At 37.4% G+C, this 17,767-nt stretch overlaps 1 protein-coding gene and 1 long non-coding RNA gene across 3 annotated transcripts in view; one reads left to right on the forward strand and one right to left on the reverse strand.

Moving 5' to 3' along the window:
* Positions 1-102: 102 nt before the first annotated feature.
* LOC148719465 (uncharacterized) lies at positions 103-11,275 on the reverse strand. Of its 2 annotated transcripts, XR_015994338.1 has the most exons (4): positions 11,181-11,275; positions 10,346-10,432; positions 644-897; positions 103-416 (listed from the first exon to the last, which is right to left on the reverse strand). It is a non-coding gene; the product is annotated as an uncharacterized LOC148719465 (long non-coding RNA). The 2 variants fall into 2 exon arrangements; XR_015994337.1 differs by lacking the exons at positions 10,346-10,432; positions 11,181-11,275 and adding an exon at positions 985-3,110.
* A 5,033-nt stretch (positions 11,276-16,308) lies between these two features.
* LOC111338304 (uncharacterized) overlaps positions 16,309-17,767 on the forward strand; it is a 42,839-nt gene continuing 41,380 nt past the window's right edge. Inside the window, exon 1 of the mRNA XM_022944759.2 lies at positions 16,309-16,327. The gene's annotated coding sequence lies outside the window, so the exon portion shown is untranslated. The remainder of the gene's footprint in view (positions 16,328-17,767) is intronic.

Raw genomic sequence — 17,767 nt, forward strand, 5'->3', positions numbered from 1 at the left:
GTAATTGGTTTTCCCAGAACAAATGAGTCTTTGACGTGGCCATAGTGACTCTGTTAAGCAGAAGGACAAATGAACACTCTTGCAAACCTTGATTGTTTTTGGAATCGGAACAACTCTCATTTAAAAGGATGCTAAAAGGAAGATATGCCAACACTCTGTTCTGATATAAAGGTTCAAACATTGCACAAACGGCGTTATCTTGTTTATCCTAGACCGCAAACTGCTTTCCTTTTCTCCTAAAAGCCATAATCGCCTTTATGGCAGAACTAATATCAAGATAACCGATCTCCGAACATTACGTCACATTTTTTTACCCAACAGTAACAGAAAAGTCGTATTTTTCCTCACGAAGATCACAAGATCTTTTGAAAGGACAGAGCATCTTGTTCAGTTCTGCTTCAATCCCTTTCAGTGACCTGCAAGCAAATAATTTCGACATCTCATAAGCCGTTTACAGAACAATTGCTGCACTTCGTTTATAATGAAGCATAACAATACAGGGTTTAGGGAGCTCGCGAAGACAGAGGTTTAGGGTTTAGGAGCTCGCGAAGACAGAGGTTTAGGGTTTAGGAGCTCGCGAGGACAGGGTGAACTACTTGAAATAAATTTAGTGACAACTGAATCTGGTGGGAATTTAGGTTACCTTGATCGTTGAATGCATCTTTTCTCACAATAAAGTCACTTGTGATGAGAATTACGATGTTTCAACTGCATTCTGCTTTCTGCTAGCCAGTGGTTAGCCGGTCTTCATCAGCCGATGTGGTCGGATGATCACGCGTCACCTTGTAAAGCACGATGCCTCGCTCTGATTGCATGATTACTTTTAGCAGCTGTGATTGGTCCATTGCGATCGTCGCTGTTCCAGTCGGATATAACATTAGAATCTTTGGACATCATCTATTGTAAAAACGTTCTATTGAAAAGAATCGCTCTCTTTCGATTAATAACTGATTTTTACAGAGTCGGCTTAGCTGCAAGGTTTACCTTTCCTCCCTTTTCCTCCCGACTCCTCCCCTCTGCTCGTCGCTTCTTTGCTCGCTCTCGCCCAGTGTGTTCCCCTGGGCAGGTCCTTTTTCTCTCACGTTTCTCTCATTTGGATAACAGGAAAAACGTAAAGTTGTGGGTCTTTTTGACCGTATTAACGAAACAATGGTTAGAATGAACATGTAAATTAGATCAACATGAAAGAGTAAATTAGATCAATAATAATTAGATTAATTAAATTAACTAGATTAATTTGTAATTTCCTATTGAGCTTTCTTCTTATTAAGCTTCAATAAACTTCTTTACGTATCTTTCTTTGTAACAATCTAAGAATGCCCTTGGCGTGTAATTTGCGTAGAAAAGCGATTGCAGTGAGTCACTTTGGACGCTTATGTCAATGCAGGTTTTTTTTCTTTTAGTCCGTTTTACTTCTTTAAGGTGCACTGAAGTCATCCCTTACACTAGATATTATTGAAAACAACCACCGGTCCAGGATAATTATAAGGGGAGTTGGACACGAATCTTGACTAAAATAAAGATTATAGTTGGTGCTTTTCTGCGAAACACGGTTTCTTCTGTTTTTGGACTCTTTCTTATTTTGTTAAGCATTCGGCAACGGCTTTATGCCTTTTGTATGTCCAAATGTTACATATTGGAAGTTTGTGACGAGATAATGATCTTTGCATGGTACTGACTCGATCATATAGTGATCGAAAAAAGTATCGGAGAGCGTTTATTTCCTCTCTTGAAAAAAAAATAACAAAACAAAACAAAACCGTTGGACTCATCGTCAGTTCCATCACGTACTGATTGTCATATCAATATTAACAAAAGATTTTTGGACCAGATTAAAAAATCTCACGGTTGATTGGCAAAAATATTGACCGCAACTCCTTTAATTAGCAGGAAGCAGCAGTTACCTCCTCTGGCTGATATCCAATAAAATTATAAGCTTAGCGTGCGTGAGTTCATCAATTTTAAACACATACCTACGTCAATATCGCTTCCAGTCATGACTGTTTTTTATTACACGACTCGGGCAGTCAGAGGGCCAATAACTAAAATCAACCAATCAAAATGCTCTATTGCCGGTCAATATTCTCTCAGTATTGGACCGGGCACTGTCCCGAATGGTCCCGAATGATACTCCACTTGTGTCCCTTTGAACTTCAGTCGTATAATAAATCTCTTATTAACCAAGCTTGCTCGGGACCGTACTGGAAGAATATCGACCCTCGGTCTTTTTTGTACGGACCTCGCTGCGCTCGGTCCGTACTGTCAAGACCTCGGGCCGATATTCTCCCAGTGCGGCCCTCGCGCTTGGTTAATAAGATATATGCATTACCACTGTCTTTAGAATATCAACCAAATAAACTAATAGAGGGTCTTAAAGGTAAATATTCGTTAGGCATCTTTTATATTCATGATTTTTTAAAATGTGCTATATTTTTGCAGCAGAAGCCTGAGCTTCTTGCAGAAAAGGAAAAATCACGGGTGAGGAGGGTGAAAGGGAAATTATAAATATAAACAAATAAATAGGTCCATACACGTAGCATTGCAAATCGCTCAGTTTTTACTAAATTAAAAGTTTGTAGCCTGTACGTGACAAGGAACATTCCTTGCGTAAATTTGCGGTTCAAAATTGACTGAAAGGACGAAAAAGTGATTGATAGGTTCATCTGGATGCGGATTCGCTCGCTTATCTAATACACTGCTGTTAAAAAGAACAGCTTCCCTAGCTCTGAAGTTGTTCTGTTCCCGCCGTGGAAAGCTGTTTGATTAAGCCTCAAGACCTTCTCCTACTTTACAACAACCTTCACCTGAATTACGACCATGAAGTATCTCGCCATCAGCATTGTTGTATTTTTTGCATTCATCCATGCAGGTGAGTCAATTTCAAGGTGAATTACGGACTATTTCAAAATAACCAACAAATTTGGTTTGAGATCGCAAGTATGTTGATCGAACTTTAGACTGAACTAATGACTAAACCTTTTACTAAACTTGAAGGCGTCAAAACTGGTATCATTGTGGCCATCGGAGACATTACGTGCCCCGCCTACATTGATGCGTGTTTAAGTGTGATATGTGTGTGTTTAAACGTGATATACCCGTGTGCTTGCCAGAAATTCCCTTTATCAGATCACGCAGAAGAATCATGGGCGCTGTCTCGGTCTTGAAAATGTTAGATAATTCTGAGAATGGCTCCTTCCCTTCCATTTCTTCTGACAATGTAGATGCTTTTTTTTTGGGAGAAAGAAAATGATATCTCATCCTCATAGATACCATTTCAATAGGGGGTTTGCACGTTACGTCATTTCCGCCATGTTGGTGGACGTAAACAATAGATACATCATTAGCTCCGTTTGTTCGTCCACCAGCATTTGTTCCTTTCACCATTGTTACCTGTGTCTCAAGGGATTGATTGCAAACCACCTATTGATACCTGACAATGTGCATGCGAAATTTTCAGCATATTTATTGACTGAGGACATGTCAGTTAATCCCAAACAGAATATAAAGTTCTCAAACTCATCAATAATTCATCAAGGTACAAACCAATCACGATACGCCAATTTGGCCACATGTGTGCGTTTAGAAACCCCGATGAAACACTGGACAGAGGCTTTTCCACCATACTTTGATGAAATATGAAACCCTAGAGCTTGATAAAATGTCAAACCCCACTGATGCCAAAATCAGTCAAAATTTTTTCATCGTTCTGGCCTAATGATGTACGATTGAGAAGCAATTTCAAAAACTCGGGCTTCGTGTTTCATCGGGGTTTTCAAACACTCGAAAACAATAAAAGCACTCGGCCTACGGCCTCATGCTTTCATCAGTTTTCTCGTGTTTGGAAACCCCGATGAAACACTCGCACTCGTTTTTGAAATATTACTTGAAATTGTGCGCAGAAAATTGAAATTAATTGCAGTAACAAAAACTCGCTAAAGCACAACATAATGAAACGGTGGACAGGTTAGGAGAGATGAACAACGTTTGAATCTACAGTTGTTTGGAAAATGCTGAAAAAAGCACCTAACAAAGCACAAACAACTGGCCAAAAGTCTAAAAGTACCGGGCTTCCAAAAAGGGCTACAACGAAAGTATTCAAACTTACAAACAAAAGGCCCTGAACAAAATTCTCGAAGAAGTTCGCGAGCCCGATCTGAGCCACCGTGTTATGTTTGATGCTGCTATTGACTGATACATACTGAAGAAAGACGTCGGTGAAAAATTACCATTTTGAGTTTAAACTGGTCAAAGATGTAAGAAGTTATGTATAGATATTGACTGTCAACTCCTCCACTAACTATGCCCAACCCTACATGTACTCGTAACACACCATGATGCCTTAATATACACAATGTCCCGCAATAACCATTAAGTAGACAAATATTATGGGCAAATATTACACCAACTTTCCTTAAAATGGTCTATATCATTAACGTTAGAGACTTGAATCTCTACAGATTTTCGTTAAACGCAAATTTCGTCCGTCAATTGTTTGCAAGTACTCCTTCACAATCAAGCCCTTCCGTTGAATTTTCCTCTGCCAAGGAAATTTTTCGGGGTTGAGTTTGTCTCGTCATAGCAAAAATTGGTTCCCACCAAAGGAGAATCTAAGAAATTTAAAGCTGCAGAAGTTTGCAATCTTCAACCGAAAAAGTGGAAAAAAAGAAACAAAAGAAAAAAAAACCCCGCAATTGATCGCTTTGCCTGGCAGATGCTAGTTGGGATAAAAGCTCTACGGCCAATGTTGTTGGGTTGTTGCCAGTTCTTTTAACCTTATTTCCGAACTTAAAAAAATTAATCGAATGATATTCTGACAAAAGTGAGAATCAGTTCACTTCCATTAAAATGTTTAGCCCAAAGCGAAAATAGAAAAAAAATTGTCCTCGGCGGAGACAGTTAAGAAATCGAAGATTGGCCAGTCCTAAAAATCATGATACAGTCTTCCCTGGCAGAAACTTCTTGCTACACAATACAGCGTATTTAAATTGACCGACAATTCTCTTGCCATTTGAAAGCACTGTGCTCCGTTTATGAAGTAAGCCCGAGAAATATGCTTCGCCTTGACTGACTAAAGTTCTTGCTATCAACCTGACTTTGACAATGGCTCCCTAGTCGATTATAAATTCCCAAACAATACATATCGATTGCGAAGGAAAAAATTTTTTTTTACAAGATAACGTGTACTCGAAGCAATGCTAGGACAGAGCAACGTAATTAACGTTTAACATGAAATGGTAGAATGTAGATAGAACTTGACGTTCCAGGGAAAAGTAACACTCTTAAATTAAAGACAGAAGAGAAATTAAAAAGAAGGAATTTAAAATTTTAATCTTGAGCGGAAAATGTGTGTTCATCCACATGAATATAAATTATGTCAGCATATAAATGACTCACTTCTGCTAAAAAGATTAGGAGCATTTTACAATTGAAGATTCATAATTTATATCAAGGTTCTGTTTTTTTCTTTAATTGGGTTTAGATCTCGAGCACAACGCTGGTAATATATTTAAGATTAATTAACTCAATCTTACACGCTAAATTTCTATTTCATACATAGGAGAATTCACACTTGCTGAAACGAATTTAGGTTTAAAAGTTAGTTATAATACTGAAGGAGATATATGCACCATTAGTTTTAATATTTGTTCATTATATTAGTGTTATGGCGAAACTTTATTGCATCGCCGCCGGCCATAATTATTTCATTATGTATGTTCGGAAAATAGCAGCTACAACAATAGCTAAAATAATATTTTTAAATTTATTCACAATGCCAATTGGTAAACCTTCGACCTATATATATAAATGGCTGTCTTCCTAACGCAGGAATTCTCTATTCGCAGTTAAGGTGAGGATATTTCAATTTTCGGTGAACTTTTAGATGTAGATAAAGACTATACTGAGATTTCCTCCAAAAAATCTTTAAACGCATATAAGGACAACGAGGTATATTGAAATTCGACCTAGCATACTTGTGTACCGCATCATAAATTGCGCAAATTAAACGTTAAAAAAGTCTCACAGAAACTTCATTTATCTCGTCCTTACCGTTAACGTTAAAATCCCGAAAAGCACCTTTTTAAAGCTATTTTTCTTCATTTAATGGCCGTTAGCGTAATGTAGAAAGTAATTGCTTGCTATCTGGATCCTTGAGCATTAGCGCTTTTTCGTGGGTCCAATTTGCTTCTAATAGAGCTAGGCTATTTATTATCACTACAAATTGTTTTCATTTCACAGCTTTTCTGGGACCAATAATGAAGACAGAAAAAAATTAGCTTTTGAGTGTTGTTTTGCTTTGGTTTTTGCCACGATCTAAATCCAGTCAGAGTATGACGTATTCGAACAAATTTTCAATCTTGTTTTTGAACATTCAAAGTTGGCTTGGTTTTCCAGCAGGCAGATTTGCTGCAGCGGAGAGATTCGGCCAATGGATACAACGATAAAATAGTTTGGCTAAACTATATTTGGTAGTTAAATTTTCAAGTTAAACCTTTTCTCCCTGTCTAAAAATTTGAGGACCTTTAATTTCGTGCCATGTTTTTGTAGCACGACTTCGCATTATCACCGCTACGACGAGCAATTGATCGCAGCCGCATTCATTTCAATTTGCAGTTCAGTTTGAAGAGGATTATTTTTTTTTTAATTCATTGGCACCAATTTACAACTCATATCGAATACATATCGCTAGTTTAAAAGTGAAATGGATTATATTTTAGATGTCCCCATGGGATGACATTTCGCGGTTTTGAGCTTTTCTTGTATCTACCGGTAGATAATTGCCAACGCGACGCACACGTCACAAAAAAGGAAAATTGCAATTTATTTGAATGATGGTTTTCAACCTGGTTGATATTTTATCGAAAATGAAGGCTTTATCTGAAAATATACTAGTATATTTCAGTACAATTTCCAAGGTCAACATGATCTAAATAAGATTTCTATTAGTTTTCTACACCAGTTCTTGATATAATTGGTGTCAATGGCGCAATTGTTACTTTGTTTCCTTCAATTTTCTTTACTTTAAAAGATGCATACTTCTAACGAGGGTCTATCAATGGGATGCCACTTTCTCTGAATTGAGTTTCCATCGTTTAAAACTACCCGGCTTACGAAGAGAGAGCCTAATGATCACTTGTCTTTATGCATGCGCCGGCTACTGACACTTTTATTGACACTTTTATTGACATTTATAGTTGAAAGTTCTTTGAAAGTTAACCCCCTAACTTTTCCTGTTTTTGTGCGCGTGTGTGTGTTCTTAATAAATACTTGCTCATTCTGATCCTGGCACTCTTCGGCTAAGTCTAATTAACCAAAAAATGTTGGCCACATGCAGACCTTGTAAAATTCTTCGTGAAAAAAAAAACTCAGTAAATATTTACGTTGATCAGTTTTATCTTCTTAGACAAACTAATGGAAATTTGTTTTCTTTTCCTTGTGTCTGCTTGACATTCTCACTGTCGCAAAATATGTCAAAGTAGATAAAGAATAAGGAAGATGGTAAATTTTGAGCTCAGTAATGAAATGGAGAGATATTTACTCGTCATTTCATGAGATTCCGCGCTCTGATGCTTTATTTGGAAGAGAGCGGAATCGGAAGGTCTGCATGAGTTTCGATGTCAACAAAATTACATTTTGTTTTACGCATCATGAATTTACCAGTATCAAGCCATGATGTTCACATGTCGACATGAACAGCCTAAATAATTTTCCATTTTTTCGAAGTCGTTCAAACTAATGGAATTGTTTCGAATAACAACATGAATCAGTCTAAATCCGGATTAACCCAAACAAGCCCTTTTTTTAAGGCGTGGCAGAACCTTTGTTGACTTTGTAATCTCCCAACTATTTTCTCGAAGAGTCTCTCTTAGATGCTCATTGTTAACTGGGAACAAAATAAATCTCTAACTTTTCAATGAACAATTTCTCTTTTAAAAATGTTACTTATTTCAGTAAACTACTTATTTCTGTAGTTTTTAATTTTTCACGAAAGGTTCCACCATCTGGATACTCTGCACGTTGGGTTCGTCTTCACCATAAGTAACCAAAGTTTTAATTTAAGATGACGTTTATTCGATGACATAGCAAAATTTTTGATTGGCAAAGCATTAGTCTGTCTTCTCCTTGCATAACTATTAAATAAAAATGTTGTTGCTGTCGTTGTTCGAACTTACGTACGAAGAGTTTTCAATTAACATCGAGACGGAAGTTTCTTCCTGGCATCCTCGCTATTCTGCCATAAATCGTGTGATTGTTGGTCCAACTTGTTTAGAATCAAACTTTCTTTGCTACTTAAGTTTCTAGATTGCGTATGTGTGTATATGTAGTACTAGTGTAAGAATCGTGATGTGATTAACCTAAATAAGCTTGAAAGTCTTATCGAGTGTATTTTTCTGGTAGAGCATATTGAAGGTGTAAGGTAAACATTTTTGAATTTTAAAATTCTTAAGCGATTTTCTCCTGACGATTATTTTCTTTCTCTCTCCCCATAAATGCGTTTTAGTTTTTAGGTTTTGTAAATATCTGCCCGTCAGCTCCTTTATTTTTCACCTGTCTTTGGATGTCAAACGATGTACATTTCCGTTATAATTATTTTTGCGCCATAAGGGAATGATCATGACATTTACTTGTCTGAGCTATGTCATAGCCGTTTCCCGAACTGATAAATCCAAATTAACACTCCCTCAGCACACGAATGTACATCAGTTGCAAGGAGGGAAAAAAATTTTTGGGTTGAAGAGTGAAGCGGATTGAACGGGTGAAAATCAATTTTCTCCGAAGCGAAGTAGCGTAAGAGGACAATCATAGTTTAATTTTGAAAAATGCCCGACGCGGAAATTTTCCTCAACTCTTTAATGATTTCTTTGACGCGCGCAATACGCATCCATCAAAGAAGTTGAATCAGTGTTTCATGTCTCAGTGAGCTGGTAAATTGATTATGAAGGATTGTCAAAGCTAAGTGAACATCTAACATCAGATGAGTAATAATAATTACAGGAATTATGCACAAGATGATAGTTACGCAGAAACTTGACTTCGCGGCAGAAAAACCGCATGTTCATTACAGAAACTGAAATAAACTATGAATTATATGACTGCTTCTGTTACCATAGAGACTATGACAAACGCTTTAAACCAAATCAACCACATACGGTATTTCCTAATAACTAGCAACTCATACTAGAACTTCTCTTTCATTGGTCCGATAAACCAAACAGGCAATCCAACTAGCTTACGCAAATCGTATATTTATTCCAGTATATTATTATTCGATCTAGAGAAAAGAAATTAAATACATTTGAGAAACTGAACAGGATCTATCGATACATAAACACACGAGTCAAACTATTGGCTAGAATTGCAGCACTGATAACTTACTCACTGATAACTACAATGGCGCCACATTATGGAACAGTTTACCACGCGATATAAGGAACACAGAGTCTCTGGGGTTATTTAAACGTAAGATCAATGACATTTTTAAAGTTTAACGCACGGCATTCACGGAAAACAGCTTTAGTGTTATAGTATGTAGTTTTAATTTTAAATATCTTAGCGTATGTGATATGTATTTTTATAGGCTGATGAATTGATCGTGTCTAAATAAAGATTACAATACAATACTTCTGTGGCGATGTCTAGTAGAATTGTTTCGCGGTATACAGGTCAGCAACAGATATAACAGATCAGGGTATAACAGAATACGGGTCAGCGCGACAGGTCAGCAAAACATGAAGGTCACTTCGAATCTAAACATCTGAACTGAAAGCAGACTTATTCACGTGGCTTAATTGCGAAACTTAGTGTCAATCAAAGTCAATCAAGAAATCAAGTTAATAATTCATTGTATTAAAGCGTTTTCCTCTATAATTGATCGTTCTTTCCGTAGATCAAACAACAATTAGAAGTAACTTAAATGCAATCATGCCATTTTTGGCACTCACAGAGGATAACTGAAATCATCTGCTAGTTTGATGTCTATCGATGTTATGACTTCCTTTACTGAATAAACAAAGTCTGCTCACGCGGAAAAAATGTCTTGCAATCCGTATTCGCTTAAACAAAACATTAATTAGGAGTTGCATGGTTGAAAACTGGCTGCCTCTTGCTTTATATAGAGGTTTGAGGGAAAAGGTTTAACAACTTTTCACCAAAATGGAGGTAAATATCTACTACCTTAACCGACGCAGAGGTGAAGACCATAATTTTTTTTAGCGTGCAACACAGAAGCCGAAAGAATTAGTTTATTTCTGTCAATATACCAAAAGATGATTGGAAATTAAACTCTTGACGCTCCATTTTGTCTCTTCGGCAGCTCGGAGGTAAATAGCACTTGCAAAACACTTACGAATTAGCCAATCAGCGAGTGGGAAAAGCGCCATTCACCCGTGTGGTATCTACAACAAGTGCCAATCATCGCCAGTGCGAATACAATCTGCGAGAAAAGATTAATAAGATGAGGATCTTTAGTGAAAATGATGACAAAAAATACCAGTTCTATTTAACAGTTGAGATGGTTCTTGAACCGACACACGAATCTCGTCGCCTGACGTGTTGCACAAGTATTGTTATATTCGGTTTTACACCTTTAAACTGCTATTGGGTTAGTTTTCAGTTGCTTGGTTTCTTTTTAAAGGTGCACAGTCTCGTTTAGAGAAAAATCATCCGGCGATCACAAGAAATCCATACATTTAGCGCTATTATCAAAAATAAAAACATCATTGATATGAAATAATACGATTTTCAATAGTACCAATTATACTTGTCTGAGACTAGTTATTATTTATCGCGGGGGGTAGAAGAGGAGGAGTTGAAATAGTTTTTGGGGGGGATCCCTTAATTTTCAGTGGGAACAGAAGGGGGGTCAATTGTAAACAACAAATGAGGGACTTAAGAAAATTTACTTCCAATTAACTGCCAATGAAGGGGAACATACTAATATTACAAAGCCTCATGGGAGTTCAGGTAACTTTTACTGTGACACCCCTTTCCCCCCCGGCTACAAATAAGAAACCGGTCCCTTAGTAGTTTCATTTTTAACCCTTTCAGTCCCATAACTGACCAAGACAAAATTTCTCGGCTTACAAAATCAATACAATGTCAGACAGACAAGTGTTGAGAACAGAGAAAAATATCAGCAAGGGGATTTTTAGTTGATCTAATACCAAATTATCCAAACTTACATGATAAGAATCCCGACCTTGTGAACTGAGAGGAATGATTACCATTCATCGAATCACTGGGATTCATACGCAATCAGGAAAGGTCACTAGTACACCTATTATTATCCAAACTTACATGATAAGAATTGTATCGCAGAGAGTAAGGAGAATTACTAATAAGATCTTGAGAACCAAAGAGCTGACCATGTTTTATATTTTTATAATGTGTCGCTTAAATACAAATCACGACCTTGCGAACGGAGAGGAATGATTACCATTCATCGAATCACCGGGATTCATACGCAATCAGGAAAGGTCACTAGTACACCTATTTCCCACCAGTGTGTGTCTGAAATTTGATTACGTGAGACTGTTCCTAAGAGAATCTATAGGGTAAGTGTTCCTTGCTTTGACGTCAAAAGGGCCAAATGAGACTACTAATAAGTTCTTAAGAACATTGTAAGATTATTTTTAAGCTGGCTGGTTCGTGTCCGGCTTTCTTGAAATCATGTTTGAATGTGCTTTGAGAAGTTTGACATGTTTAATCACTGACATGGAAAAAGAATTGAATGAAGATATCACAATAAAATAATGATTTTCGCATCGATTGGTTGCTTGGTTACCACCCAGCCTTGGGATCAAGGAGCGGGTCAACCGAATCGACAATCGTAACGGACATAGACTAAACCTTCTGTGTCCAAAGCTTGTGGCGGAAGATGATTTTGCAAAATTTTCGTTTTCATGACGTCCGAGCTTAAAAGACTAGATGTTTCAGCCTTTCTACCGGTGCTAACGGATCTAACGATTGTCAAAATTATTTGTTAATTTTGGCATATTTATCTAACTCTAAAGCAAACATTTTGGGAAAAGGACACGTACTTGTAAAATAATTCCACGATCTTGTGGTTTGCTAGTACTGATGGCAAAAAGAGAATCGAGTAATTTAAATGTACGAGATCATGATCAGCTTAGCGCGTTTTAGATGAGTCTCTTTACACCCAAACAACAGCGTGCATAGGATGAATATATGAAGTTCATCATACGCGAGGATCGTGCATCATACGTATCAGTGTGTATATTCTCTATACTGTTCTATATACATTTTATAAGAAGCTGATGAGGAGAATTTGTTTAAAAATCAAGAGCTTTCATAGATGGTGATCATTTTCTATTTTCTCGTGGCCTTGATGTGTGTTCCAGGTGTGATATTGTAATGAAAAATAAGATGCAAGTCAAAGGGCCAACAGAAAGAAGTCGATATCGACCGGGAGATCAGTTTACAAAACTCATCGTTTACGGATTCTGCCTGACTACCACTCTTTAGTTGCTTTGCCTGATTTCCTCTCCTTTCACAGCGCTTATCATAATGTTTTTACTTAGCCCTAAAATGAGGCGTAAGGCTACTCTTAACTGCTTAAAAATAGTTATAAACAAGTAATCACATGGTTCCTCGTAAAATTAAGGATTAATATCACTTGTGTTTTCGGAAGTTGCCGAAATTGCCCGAGTCGCTGCGCGACTCGGGCAATTTCGGCAACTTCCGAAAACACAAGTGATATTAATCCTTAGTTTTACTCGGCCCCATGCGACTACCTATACAAAACAAAAAGATCAACAGGCTAAATTTTGAGAGCAAATTGCATGAATGTTAGACTGTGGAAAATAGGAAATATTAAAGAGTTATTGGATAGTAGTTGATCTTAGCTCAAATTTGAATTTGTCCTAAGATTAGACCAGGAAGTTTCTTCCTGGCATCCTCGCTATTCTGCCATAAATCGTGTGATTGTTGGTCCAAGTTGTTTAGAATTAAACTTTCTTTGCTACTTAAATTCTTAAGCGATTTTCTCCTGACGATTATTTTCTTTCTCTCTCCCCATAAATGCGTTTTAATTTTTAGGTTTCGTAAATATCTGCCCGTCAGCTCCTTTATTTTCACCTGTCGTAGGATGTCAAACGATGTACATTTCCGTTATAATTATTTTTGCGCCGTAAGGGAGTGATCATGACAGTTACTTGTCTGAGCTATGTCTTAGCCGTTTCCCGAACTGATAAATCCAAATTAACACTCCCTCAGCACACGAATGTACATCAGTTGCAAGGAGGGAAAAAAATTTTTGGGTTGAAGAGTGAAGCGGATTGAACGGGTGAAAATCAATTTGTACAATTTTGGGTAAGTTACCTAGTTGTTGTAATAATTCATGTTTTTTAACGTATTAGAACCAAGAGAAAGCTATCTGATTGAAAACTGGATAAGTGTCCTCTAAGAACTGTATGCGCATAATGAAAAAATTGGCTGCGTCCATTGCGGAAACCGAAGTTTCTTGAACCAATTCAGGAAACTTCAAGGCGTCAGAAAATTTGTATCTTCCCCTCTGGCATCAAAAATTCTACATCGAAATTTACGAAAGATTTGCGTGTTTTTGTTGCTGCGCCAACCAATCTTAATTTTCCGTCGTTCCACATCTTTGGAAAGCGATATTTAGTTCTTACTTTTTGATGAAGTGAGAGTATACTCTAACTTATATCCTCTGAAGTTGCCTCTCTCTCTTTGTGTTTGTATGTGATTCATGTAACGGTTAAAAAGTCTTGATCTGAAACACCGAAGCGAAGTAGCGTAAGAGGACAATCATAGTTTAATTTTGAAAAATGCCCGACGCGGAAATTTTCCTCAACTCTTTAATGATTTCTTTGACCAATATCTTTTCCGTATTGTTGTGGATTACATGCACGCAATACGCATCCATCAAAGAAGTTTAATCAGTGTTTCATGTCTCAGTGAGCTGGTAAATTGATTATGAAGGATTGTCAAAGCTAAGTGAACATCTAACATCAGATGAGTAATAAATGAATTACAGGAATTATGCACAAGATGATAGTTACGCAGAAACTTGACTTTGTGGCAGAAAAACCGCATGTACATTACAGAAACTGAAATAAACTATGAATTATATGACTGCTTCTGTTACCATAGAGACTATGACAAACGCTTTAAACCAAAACAACCACATACGGTATTTCCTAATGACTAGCAACTCATACTAGAACTTCTCTTTCATTACCGTAAAGCGTTTTCCTCCATAATGGATCGTTCTTTCCATAGATCAAACAACAATTAGAAGTAACTTAAATGCAATCAGGCCATTTTTGGCACTAACAGAGGATAACTGAAATGATCTGCTAGTTTGATGTCTATCGATGTTATGACTTCCTCTATTGAATAAAGAAAGTCTGCTCACGCGGAAAAAATGTCTTGCAATCCGTATTCGTTTAAACAAAACATTAATAAGGACTTGTACTGATGGTTGAAAACTGGCTGCCTCTTACTTTTTACCAAAATGGAGGTAAATATCTACTACCTTTACCGACGCAGAGGTGAAGACCATAATTATTTTAGTGTGCAACACAGAAGCCAAGAGAATTAGTTTATTTCTGTCAATATACCGAAAGATGATTGAAAATTAAACTCTTGACGCTCCATTTTGTCTCTTCGGCAGCTCGGAGAGAAATAGCAAAACACTTACGAATTAGCCAATCAGCGAGTGGGAAAAGCGCCATTCACTCGTGTGGTATCTACAACAAGTGTCAATCATCGCCAGTGCGAATAAAATCTGCGAGAAAAGTTTACTAAGATGAGGATCTTGAGTGAAATTGATAACAAAAAACACCAGTTTTATTTAACACTTGAGGTGGTTCTTGAACCGACACACGAATCTCGTCGCCTGAAGTGTTGTACAAGTATTGTTATATTCATTTGGTTTTACACCTTTAAACTGCTATTGGGTTAGTTTTCAGTTGCTTGGTTTCTTTTTAAAGGTGCACAGTCTCGTTTAGAGAAAAATCATCCGGCGATCACAAGAAATCTATATATATACCGCTATTATCAAAAATAAAAACATCATTGATATGAAATAATACGATTTTCAATAGTACCAATTATACTTGTCTGGAGAGTAGTCAATATTTATAGCGGAGGGGGGGTACAGGAGGAGGGGTTGAAATAATTTTTTGGGGGATCATTTAAGTGGGAACAGAAGTGGGGGTCAATTGTAATCAACAAATGAGGGACTTAAGAAAATTGACTTCCAATCAACTGCCAATGAAGGGTAACATACTATTATTACAAAGCCTCATGGGAGTTCAGGTAACTTTTACCGTGACACCTCCTTCCCCCCCCCCCCCCCGCTACAAATAAGAAACCGGTCCCTTTGTAGTTTCATTTTTAACCCTTTCAGTCCCATAAGTGACCAAGACAAAATTTCTCCTTACCATATCAATACAATATCAGGCAGACAAGTGTTGAGAATAAAGAAAAATATCAGGAAGGGGATTTTTAGTGATCTAATACCAAATTATCCAAACTTACATGATAAGAATTGTATCGCAGAGAGTAAGGAGAATTACTAATAAGATCTTGAGAACCAAAGAGCTGACCATGTTTTATGTTTTTGTAATGTGTCGCTTAAATACAAATCCCGACCTTGCGAACTGAGAGGAATGATTACCATTCATCGAATCACCGGGATTCATAATCAATCATGAAAGATCACTAGTACACCTATTTCCCACCAGTCTGTGTCTGAAATTTCCGGAAGCGACGTCACGGCGTTAAACGCACGAGATCTTTACCACGTAAGCTGGTTTGAATTTGAAGCATGTCCTTTCAACTTGACAAACACTACGTCTAAAAAGTCAAATTCTTTAAATGAAAATTTGGGAATGATACCGAATAGCGATAACATCAGAATTTCTTTCAACAAATACTTTTCTGTACCGTATTTAAACTCAAGAAAGATAATAAATGAAATAAACTTTTTTCTCGGATAAAAGCACGGATGAAGTTTAAAAATCAAGGTTGTGGGTAGCGAATACAGGCAGGAAAACAAACCGTTTCATAAAACACTCCTATTTTGTCATGATCACCCTTTTCGTAAAAGTAATTTGCATTCGTCAGGTACCAGATATTTCATTTTTAAGACTGGGCGTAGTGCCATATCCATATTATGCCAAATAATCCATACAACGTTTTCATTTTCACAACTCAGTTTCTTTTTAAACGCTGTTTGTTTACAGTATAGTTGTACAGATTACGCCTGCATCGCTTCACTGAACTAGTTTGTTATTGCCTGTATTGACTGGACCCAGTTAACGGCGAAGTTTCTCAAAATTTGGTAAGTTGTTTTTTTAATTCTAAATTAAAACAAAATATTTTCGCTGAGTCATTCTGATAGATCATCATGTTCTATATGGGTCATCCAGGTACGCCGCTCAAATAATGAGATAAATCAAGTTCTTTTCTGTAAGTTTGTTACGAAACCTTTTTATGACAGATTTTGAGCGGACCAGTACAAGAAAATTTTATCTAATTTCGCTATTCTGTATTTGTCATCCAATTCCACTTATATTTATCGAAAATCAGCTAAGTTGAAGGATTGATTCATAAAATTTTTCTCATAATCTAGGATGAGAGAAAAACTTCTGACATCGATTCATACAAAACTTAAGCTCACTTTTTTTGTCGTTATATGAAGTATCCCTTACAATATTTGCGGCTTTGTGACACCATGGACTCAGACTTTGGGGTCACGTGACTTAGATCAACCGCTCGTGTTTGGATGCGTTCAAATCGATTCATTTTCTCGCGTTTATAAGTGTTTTTCGAGCCATTCTACAGAAGCCCTCCGGACAGCATCATTAAGCTGGAATGTGGGTAGAGGCAAGCCTCTGAAAGAAAACAGAGGTGAAAGGTGGTTTCATGTAGACTGGAGCGCCAAAATGCTTTCATGCAAGTTTGGCGAGTTTACAAGTGAAGTCGTCTCTCTGGTCCATCTGTAGATGGTTACTAGGACCTAGCAAGGCTTTTTGGGCCAGTTTTGAGTGGCAAAAGTCTCGATGGATGTGATATTTTGCTGGTAGGACTGGGTGGCCCGACACGACTCTAATAATTTTTCAAAATGGAAATGTGACGTGTTCCCTTCTCGAGTTGTGGTGGAATTTCCCAGAACTCTTTTCGGTCATAAACGAGGCAAAGGTTGTGTTTGCGACACTAGCTTTCGTCAAACGGAGGAATAAGGGCTAGCGGATAAAGTGAGAAGGCATTTTCCAGCCAAACAGCAAGATCTGGCCCTGAGGTGTGTTTTGAATGCAAACTTTTGATTTCTTGAGCAAGTTTTGATCTTAAAAGATAGACACTTTTTCAGTGTTGCTCTAGGAGCAGAATGCTGGATTTTTGGGATTTGTTATTATATAAACGGTTCACTGCAATGGAAAGCGGGAATCATTGTGGGTGTTTTAGGCTGCAATACGTGTTACATCAAACACCCTTGCAATGTACACAGTCACATAATGTTGTCTCTTAATTTCGACAAGAAACAAATAACAACAGCAGTCGTGCAAATTTAAATGATGTATGCGTGGCTTGATAGAAAAGGGTTAATTCACTTTATAACATGAACAGCTACATAGCGTGTGTCAGGCTCTTCAGTGGTTAGTGACGAGCATGCAAACATCAGTGACGGGCACGCAAACATTGGCTGGGGTCAAGCAAACAAAGAAACTAATTAAGAGAGGTCTCCTTTACGCTGCCCCTGATTGGCTAAAAACCACAACCG

Source organism: Stylophora pistillata, chromosome 12 (genome assembly GCF_964205215.1).
Source record: "Stylophora pistillata chromosome 12, jaStyPist1.2, whole genome shotgun sequence".
In the NCBI taxonomy this organism is placed as follows: domain Eukaryota; kingdom Metazoa; phylum Cnidaria; class Anthozoa; order Scleractinia; family Pocilloporidae; genus Stylophora; species Stylophora pistillata.